Source organism: Solanum stenotomum, chromosome 5 (assembly GCF_019186545.1).
Source record: "Solanum stenotomum isolate F172 chromosome 5, ASM1918654v1, whole genome shotgun sequence".
In the NCBI taxonomy this organism is placed as follows: Eukaryota; Viridiplantae; Streptophyta; class Magnoliopsida; order Solanales; family Solanaceae; genus Solanum; species Solanum stenotomum.
Genome location: NC_064286.1, coordinates 10,904,522 through 10,914,005, shown reverse-complemented (window position 1 = coordinate 10,914,005; position 9,484 = coordinate 10,904,522). Strand labels below are relative to the sequence as shown.

General features: G+C 49.4%; 1 pseudogene; it reads right to left on the bottom strand.

Moving 5' to 3' along the window:
* Nucleotides 1-753: 753 nt before the first annotated feature.
* LOC125865227 (uncharacterized) lies at nucleotides 754-9,484 on the bottom strand (annotated as a pseudogene).

The following is a 9,484-nucleotide window of genomic DNA, read 5'->3' as shown; positions in this document are numbered from 1 at the left end:
CAGATACCATCAAAAACAACCAACTCTTAAAACATTCAAAGGACCCTCGGGATTCGTTCATAACCCCGTAGTCACGACCCGATTTCTCGAGTCATGATGGCACCTACTATACCCTACCAGTAGGTAAGCCAACCCGTAACCCAGAACATCAAGAAATGAGCAAAAGGGCAGAAACTAGCGAAAACAATAATCTAAACAAGAATAACAAGGTGGAAGCAACCCAAAATAAATATATACAGAAATCCCTCCCAGAACCTGGAAGTCACTAGTACAGAGCTATCTAATAAAGAGTACAAGTCCCAAAAGTGGACCACAACAAAGCGTGTCTCAAGGGCAACAAGACTAGCTAAAACAAAAGAAGGAGACAGAACAAACCCCAAAACGCCAAGTGCTCGCCCTCGTCTCCGAATCACAACTGCAAAAGAAGGCTGGAACTAGTCACCGCTGATAACTGGTACTGGGACCTGCATCACGAAATAGATGCAGAGCGTAGCATGAGTACCAACACAACAGGTACTCAGTAGGCATCATAGGCCGACTGAGCAAAAAGGGTAAAAACAATAAGAAAGGATAGAATCTAGACACAGAGAGGTCAAACGGATATGAAAAGAAAGCACACGAGCATACCAGAAACAAACTAAGTACAACTAGACTAAACCTAACTGGACCCCCATAAGCCCAGAAGGTACACTCGTGCACAAGCTCAAATAAAACCTGAACGAACCCCCATAAGCCCGACAGGTACACGAAAAAGCTAAGTCTACTGAGAAAGAAGAAAATCGGGCTCTCAGCCTAAAGTAACTAAGATAATCCATCAGACTCCACCCAGCCAGCAGTGCACTCCCAGCCCAGCTAGAAAGAGTGACCCTAGGGGGCACCCAACCAAACAGTCCACTCCCAGCCCAGCTAGAAAGAGGGACCCGTGAGTGAGGTAGATATCGCGAGTCGTCCTACCATGCAGTCAGCTCCCAGCCCAGCTAGAAAGAGCGACCCGGGGACACCCAGCCAGCAGCACACTCCCAGCCCAGCTAGAAAGAGAGGCCCGGGGGCGATCGCCGATATCACCGAGTCTACCCAACCAGCGATACGTTCCCAGCCCAGCTAGAAAGAACGACCCCGGGGGTGATGGTATCTCCGATAGGATCCAATCCCACAATAACCACCGTGGAACGCCGTCCACTCTAAGAAATCACAGAAAAGGCTCCAAGCCTATACTATCTCAATCCCACGCCTCTAGTGATGCACTAAACCTTCGAGAATGCGTCGGAACCGCAGAATAAGAGGGAGAAGATACAGAAGTGCAGCAAGCAGCGATAACGCCTAATCTAAGGCTCAAACTATCAGACTCAAGTCTGCTATTCCAGTCTACAAGGAGCTAAGTCATCCGAACGACGTCGGCAGAAAGTCAAGGCTATCCAGCCCACACGGGTCATAAGTCTAAGGCAATGCTAGCCTAACCTAGACTAAGGCATACAATACAAAGCATACAATAACATTTAGCACATAGACATGCAACTCTACTAAACCGGACAACATGATACTATACCCGAAATGTGGCCAATCGATCATAACATAAGGTATCTAATCAAAGTAAGGTAGTAAACTAGTATCCACCCCCAATTCACTCCAATCGACATGTTTTTACACAATTAAGCTCAGTCTAAAATAAAGGAAAGCCGTAGCCTACCTTAAGGCCAACCGTGCGCTCTCCAAATCACTTTACCGGAGCTTTCCCTTTCCGAACAGTCTCAAAACGCTGCCCCGCTATCAAAAATAGAGTCACAACGTTACTATGGTCATTTAGACACCAAAATCATAACAAACGGAGACGGGTCAATTTTGGAGTCAAAACGGGAATCGTGGGACCCGCATCAAACTGTCCAAATTTGACTCCGTCAAGAGACCCTAAACAGCACTCCAAACTTGTGTTCCAAAATGGAACACAATCCGAGGCTTAAAACACAGCAAAAACCAACAAGCAAGAAAACCCACTTTAAACAACTAATAGAAACCCTACTGCAGCAGTCCAAAATCGAAATAAACGAAAATCAAAAGGTGCCCAGCACTCTTTAAACACTCTACAACGAAGTCACGACAATTCTCAACATGTGGGACTTCGAATCACCCAAAACCGAGCTAAAATGAGTGAGATATGACCAAAACAAAAATTCCAAAAACAAGGACTCGAAAACAGTACAGCAGTCAGGTTTTTCGCGAAATTTACCTCAAACGGGAACCCCAAACCACTATCCGAGCTCACCAACGCGTTGCCCTCGAAAAATCTCACAACTTTGCCTTTTGAATCGCCCAAATCGGACAAAAGATGAGAGAGTTAAGAGAGTTAGAAGTTTTGGAATTGTTGCTGAAAATCTGCATTATATTGCAGATTTTCTGCAATTTTTCCAAAACTAAAAACCCCGACGGGGTACTCCGATCTCGTTCGGAACCCCGTGCACGCAAACGAGATATGCAACCATACCAAATTCGATATTCCAGACTCAACGGCGCAGTCGAAATTTCCATCAGAGGTCATTTCGATAAAAAGTGGGTCCCACTTCCAAAGGCCATTTTAAGTCAAAACCCATAAAAGGGCTCGGAAAGATATCGAAAACTTCGGGACACAAAAGAAGGGTCAATCTAGACCAAACTCAACATTCCGGAGCTAACCGCACTGACGGAATTCTCATCCGAGCGCGTTTACTCAAAATGTTGACCAAAGTCAAACTTAAGCCAAAATTCAAAGGCTAAAACGCCTAATTGCACTGACTCACACTGAAAACCTCAGGAGTCATGTCGACCATGCTACTAGCCTAAAATGACCCTTTCGGAGCTGATGAAATCGTCAGAATTGGATTCCGATGTCATCTTCTTGAACTTTTGATCGAAAATGACCATTCAAGGTTCAAAAGCTCCAAAACACAAAAACTCACACCAAGACCAAACGAACGACCAGGTGACCGAACTGTCAGTTCCAGCAAGTCGTAAATGACTTGGGGTCGCTATAGGAACGCTCTAAACGACACACAGAAGGCAAGACACAAAAATGACCAAGAAGGTCATTACAATATCCACTACTAAAAAGGACTTTCGTCCGCGAAAGTAAGGGTCAAGAAGTACCTGAAGGCCCAAACAAGCTGGGAAACTGCTCTCGCATCTCCTGCTCGATCTCCCAGGTAGCCTCCTCGACTGGACGATGCCTCCAACGGACCTTAACAACAGGAATGGCTCTCGAGCGCAATCTCCTCACATCTCTGGCTAGAATGGCAACTGGCTCCTCTACAAATGTCAAACGATCATCCAACTCGACTGCATCATACTGGAGCACATGAGACTCATCAGGAACATACCGCCGCAACATCGAGACATGGAAAACCGGGTGGATGGCTGAAAATGCTGGAGGTAAGGCCAACTCATAAGCAACCTCCCCAACTGTCCGGAGTATCTCAAAAGGCCCAATGTACCTGGGGCTAAGCTTGCCCCGCCTCCCAAACCTCATCACGCCCTTCATGGGCGACACACGGAGGAATACCCGATCACCAACAGAGAATCTCAAAGGCCGGCGCCTCCGATCCGCATAACTCTGGTGCCTACTCTGAGCCGTCCTGAGCCTATCCTGAATCACCCTCACCTGATCCAGGGCCTCCTGAAGCAAATCTGTACCACGTGGCCTAGGCTCTGTAGACTCAAACCAACCAACTGGAGAGCGACAACGCCTACCATATAATGCCTCGAATGGGGCCATCTGAATACTAGAGTGGTAGCTGTTGTTGTACGCAAACTCCGCCAAAGGTAAGAACTGGTCCCACTGACCTCCAAAATCCATAACACATGCCCGCAACATATCCTCAAGGACTTGAATAGTACGCTCAGACTGGCCATCCGTTTGCGGGTGGAAAGCTGTGCTAAGGTCAACCCGAGTGCCCAACTCATCCTGAAAGGTCCTCCAAAAGCTGGACGTGAACTGAGAACCCCGATCTAATATAATAGAAACTGGCACCTCATGAAGTCGAACCACCTCCCGAATGTAGATACGAGCCAACCTCTCGGCGCTAAATGAACACTGAACAGGAAGGAAATGTGCTGACTTGGTCAATCGATCAACGATGACCCAAATGCTGTCAACACCTCTAGGAGTCCAAGGCAACCCCACAATGAAGTCCATAGTGATATGCTCCCACTTCCACTCCGGAATGGGTAATCTCTGAAAGACACCACCAGGCCTCAAATGCTCGGCCTTTACCTGCTGGCAGCACAAGCAACGGGAAACAAAGTCAGTAATATCTCTCCTCATGCCACTCCACCAGTATTGCTGCCTCAGATCACGATACATCTTCGTTGTGCCCGGATGGATAGAGTATCTAGACTCATGGCCCTCAGAAAGTATCAACTGTATCAAATCCCCAACTCTCGGAACACAGATGCGGCCGGCGAATCTCAACACTCCATCAGGATCTAAGGTAGCCTGACCACCATCACCCGCTAACACTCGATCTCTAAGGGCCACCAAGGCCTCATCCTCAAACTGACAACCACGAATCCTATCAAGCAAGGAAGACTGAACTCCCATATGGGCCATGACACGTCTAGAATCTGAGATATCCAACCGAACCATGCTATTGGCTAAGAACTGAAGGTCTATAGCCAAGGGTCGCTCCTCAACAGATAAGAAGGCTAGACTACCCATACTCACCGCTTTTCGGCTCAAGGCGTCCGCTACCACATTCGCCTTGCCCGGATGATAGAGAATAGAGAGGTCATAGTCCTTCAGGAGCTCAATCCAACGACGCTGCCTCGAATTAAGGTCCTTCTGGCTCATGATGTACTGAAGACTCCTGTGATCGGTATAGATCTCACATTGAACTTCATAAAAGTAGTGCCTCCAAATCCTAAGTGCGAAAACTACCGCCGCCAACTCTAAGTCATAGGTGGGGTAGTTGCGCTCATGAATCTTAAGCTGCCTCGACGCATAAGCAATAACCCGGCCCTGTTGCATCATTACACAACCCAAACCAACGCCGGATGCGTCACAATATACCGTGAAGCCCTCGCCCTTAACTGGAAGAGTCAATATATGAGCGATGGTCAATAACTCCTTGAGCCTCAAAAAGCTCGCCTCACACTCCTCTGACCAAACAAAGGGAACATCAACACGAGTCAACCGGGTCAGAGGTGCTGCCAAGGTAGAGAAACCCTCCACAAATCGTCTGTAGTAGCCTGCTAGTCCGACGAAGCTCCGAATCTCAGTAACTGAGGTGGGCCTAGCCCAATCACGAATAGCCTCAATCTTCGCCGGATCTACCATAATGCCCTCCTTAGATACAACATGCCCCAAGAACGCCACAGAGTCTAACCAAAACTGGCACTTTGAGAACTTGGCATAAAGCCGCTGATCTCTCAAAGTCTGGAGCACAACTCTCAAATGATGCTCATGATCACCCCTACTCCGTGAGTATATCAAAATGTCATCAACGAAGACTATGACGAATGAATCAAGATAAGGCCTGAACACGCGCGTCATCAAGTCCATAAAGGCAGCAGGGGCATTAGTCAACCCCAATGACATCACCAAGAACTCATAATGGCCATAACGGGTCCTAAATGCAGTCTTAGGGATGTCCGATGCCCTAATCCTCAACTGGTGGTAACCGGACCTCAAATCAATCTTAGAGAACACTGAAGCTCCCTATAGCTGGTCAAATAGGTCATCAATCCTAGGATAGAGGATAACGATTCTTCACTGTCACCTTATTCAACTGTCTATAGTCAATGCACATGCGCATAGTACCGTCCTTCTTCTTAACAAAAAGAACGGGAGCGCCGCAAGGTGATACACTGGGTCTGATAAATCCCTTACCCAAGAGATCCTGAAGCTGAACACTGAGCTCCTTGAGCTCTGCAGGAGCCATCCGATATGGCGGAATAGAAATAGGCCGAGTACCTGGCTCAAGCCCAATCGGGAAATCAATATCACGCTCTGGGGGTAGGCCAGGTAGATCAGTAGGAAACACATCTATGAAGTCACGAACAACAGGAACTGACTCAACCGGAGGAACCTCCTTACTCACATCACGTACATAGGCCAAATATGATAAGCATCCGCTAGCCACTAGCCTCCTAGCACGAATAAAAGAGATAAGCCCAACGGGTGTGCTACCACGAGATCCCTGCCACACCACCGGAGGAATACCGGGAATGGCTAAGGTAACGGTCTTAGAAAAGCAGTCTAAAACAGCGCGATAAGGGGATAACCAATCCATGCCCAGAATCACATCGAAATCAACCATGTCAAGCAATATAAGGTCAGCCCGGGTGTCACGCCCCTGGATAGTAACTAACCAAGATCGAAATACCTGATCCACTACTAAAGACTCACCCACGGGGGTCGACACACGCAACGGCGCTACCAGAGGCTCAGACATCATACTCAATCGAGAGGCATAGTAAACAGAAACATACGAAAAAGTAGAGCCTGGATCAAATAAAGCCAAAGCGGGCTGCTGGCATAAAAGAATAGTACCTATGATCACATCGTCTGACGCCTCAGCCTCCGCCCTCGCTGGAGCTGCATAGAAGTGGCTATGTCTGCCTCTGCCCTGACCATCAGACCTACCACCTGACCTGCCTCCTCGGGGACCACCCCGTATACCCTGCTGACCACCTCTACGGTCCTGACCCTGACCACGGCCTCTAACTGGAGGTGCTGGTAAAGCTGGGGGAGCTACATGACGAGCGGGAGCAATCCGACTATGCTGAGGGCAGTCCCTGGCCCAATGTCCCATCTCACCACACTCATAGCAACCCTGTCGAGGGCGACTCCCAGAAGAACGACCACCATGGCCTGAAGGACCCGACTGAAACACCTCGCGGCCCTGACTCGAACTAGCCTCACCCCGACCACCATCTGATGCCTGAAGAGAGGCCTGTGTAGGTCTGCTAGACTGACCCTGTCGAAACCGTCGTCCGGCCCTGTCATGATAATCCCTAGACCTGGGGCGTGAGTCACTATAGCTGCCCTCATGCCTAGCCCTCTTCTCGCTGCCCCCTTGGGCCTCGCGACGAAGATGCTCCATAGTACTAGCATGGTCAACTACGTCTAAAAAGGATCGACCCGCAGAAACTAAGGACTGGGTCTCAAGCCGAAGCTGCAATCTCAACCCACGAACAAAGCACCTAACTCGCTCCTCCTCTGTAGGTAATATCATCTCAGCATAACGGGAGAGCTCGTGGAACCTAGTCTCGTACTCCGCCACCGACATGGAGCCCTGCTCCAACCTGCAGAACTGATCCCTGAGGCGGTCTCTGACGCTACGAGGGATAAACTTGGCCAAGAAGGCCTCAGAGAACTCATCCCATGATACCGGTGGAGATCCAACTGGTCTGGTCTGAATGAATGTGCGCCACCACTGCCTGGCTGGCCCATCTAGCTGGTAAGCAATGAAGTCGGCCCCTCTAGACTCCACAAGGCCCAAAGTGCGAAGCCTCTCATGGCAAGTAGTAAGAAACTCGTGGGCATCCTCACCCACAGCCCCAGAAAACCTCGGTGGTGTCAACCTGAGAAACACACCAAGCATCTTCTGGTCCTCAAGCGGCATAGGTCTATCCGCTGCCAAGGGCTGTACTCCCTCAGGTGGTACCTGGACCTGAGGCGCCCTCACTGAAGGCTGATTCTGCGGTACTAGTGCTGGTGTAGCTGGGGCAGGTGGCTGCTGCATCCCCCCAAGCACACCTAAGAGCTGAGCAATAGCGGCCTGGAGATCTGGAGTCAAAACTAGACCGGATGGCGGCTGGGATGGCCCTGGTCCCACCGGCTGAGCTGGTATACGAAGTGCTGAAGGGTCTGTTACTGGCTCTGGATCCTCCTCTCTCTCCTGGACTGATGCTGCGGTCCTCTCTCGACCTCGGGGTTGGCGTCTACCCCAAGCTGAGGCTCTGTCTGTAGGCCTGGGTGCATCACCCCTGGCCGCGCCACCTCGCGAGAGAGCCATCCTGCGAAAGAGTGAAACAAGTGAGATCTTAAGGAACCAATAAGACACATGCTGCACGAAAGTGAAACAAAAGAGGAAATCTTTCTAAGGACATCCTGTAGCCTCCCGAAGATAAGTTACTGACGTCTCCGTACCGAACCGCAAGACTCTACTAGACGTTAGCTCTGTACAAGTGAGACCGGTGAACCTGAGGCTCTGATACCAATTTGTCACGACCCGATTTCTCGAGTCATGATGGCACCTACTATACCCTACCAGTAGGTAAGTCAACCCGTAACCCAGAACATCAAGAAATGAGCAAAAGGGCAGAAACTAGCGAAAACAATAATCTAAACAAGAATAACAAGGTGGAAGCAACCCAAAATAAATATATACAGAAATCCCTCCCAGAACCTGGAAGTCACTAGTACAGAGCTATCTAATAAAGAGTACAAGTCCCAAAAGTGGACCACAACAAAGCATGTCTCAAGGGCAACAAGACTAGCTAAAACAAAAGAAGGAGACAGAACAAACCCTAAAACGCCAAGTGCTCGCCCTCGTCTCCGAATCACAACTGCAAAAGAAGGCTGGAACTAGTCACCGCTGATAACTGGTACTGGGACCTGCATCACGAAATAGATGCAGAGCGTAGCATGAGTACCAACACAACAGGTACTCAGTAGGCATCATAGGCCGACTGAGCAAAAAGGGTAAAAACAATAAGAGAGGATAGAATCTAGACACAGAGAGGTCAAGCGGATATGAAAAGAAAGCACACGAGCATACCAGAAACAAACTAAGTACAACTAGACTAAACCTAACTGGACCCCCATAAGCCCAGAAGGTACACTCGTGCACAAGCTTAAATAAAACCTGAACGAACCCCCATAAGCCCGACAGGTACACGGAAAAGCTAAGTCTACTGAGAAAGAAGAAAATCGGGCTCTCAGCCCAAAGTAACTAAGATAATCCATCAGACTCCACCCAGCCAGCAGTGCACTCCCAGCCCAGCTAGAAAGAGTGACCCTAGGGGGCACCCAACCAAACAGTCCACTCCCAGCCCAGCTAGAAAGAGGGACCCGTGAGTGAGGTAGATATCGCGAGTCGTCCTACCATGCAGTCAGCTCCCAGCCCAGCTAGAAAGAGCGACCCGGGGACACCCAGCCAGCAGCACACTCCCAGCCCAGCTAGAAAGAGAGGCCCGGGGGCGATCGCCGATATCACCGAGTCTACCCAGCCAGCGATACGTTCCCAGCCCAGCTAGAAAGAACGACCCCGGGGGTGATGGTATCTCCAATAGGATCCAATCCCACAACAACCACCGTGGAACGCCGTCCACTCTAAGAAATCACAGAAAAGGGCTCCAAGCCTATACTATCTCAATCCCACGCCTCTAGTGATGCACCAAACCTTCGAGAATGCGCCGGAACCACAGAATGCGAGGGAGAAGATACAGAAGTGCAGCAAGTAGCGATAACGCCTAATCTAAGGCTCAAACTATCAGACTCAAGTCTGCTATT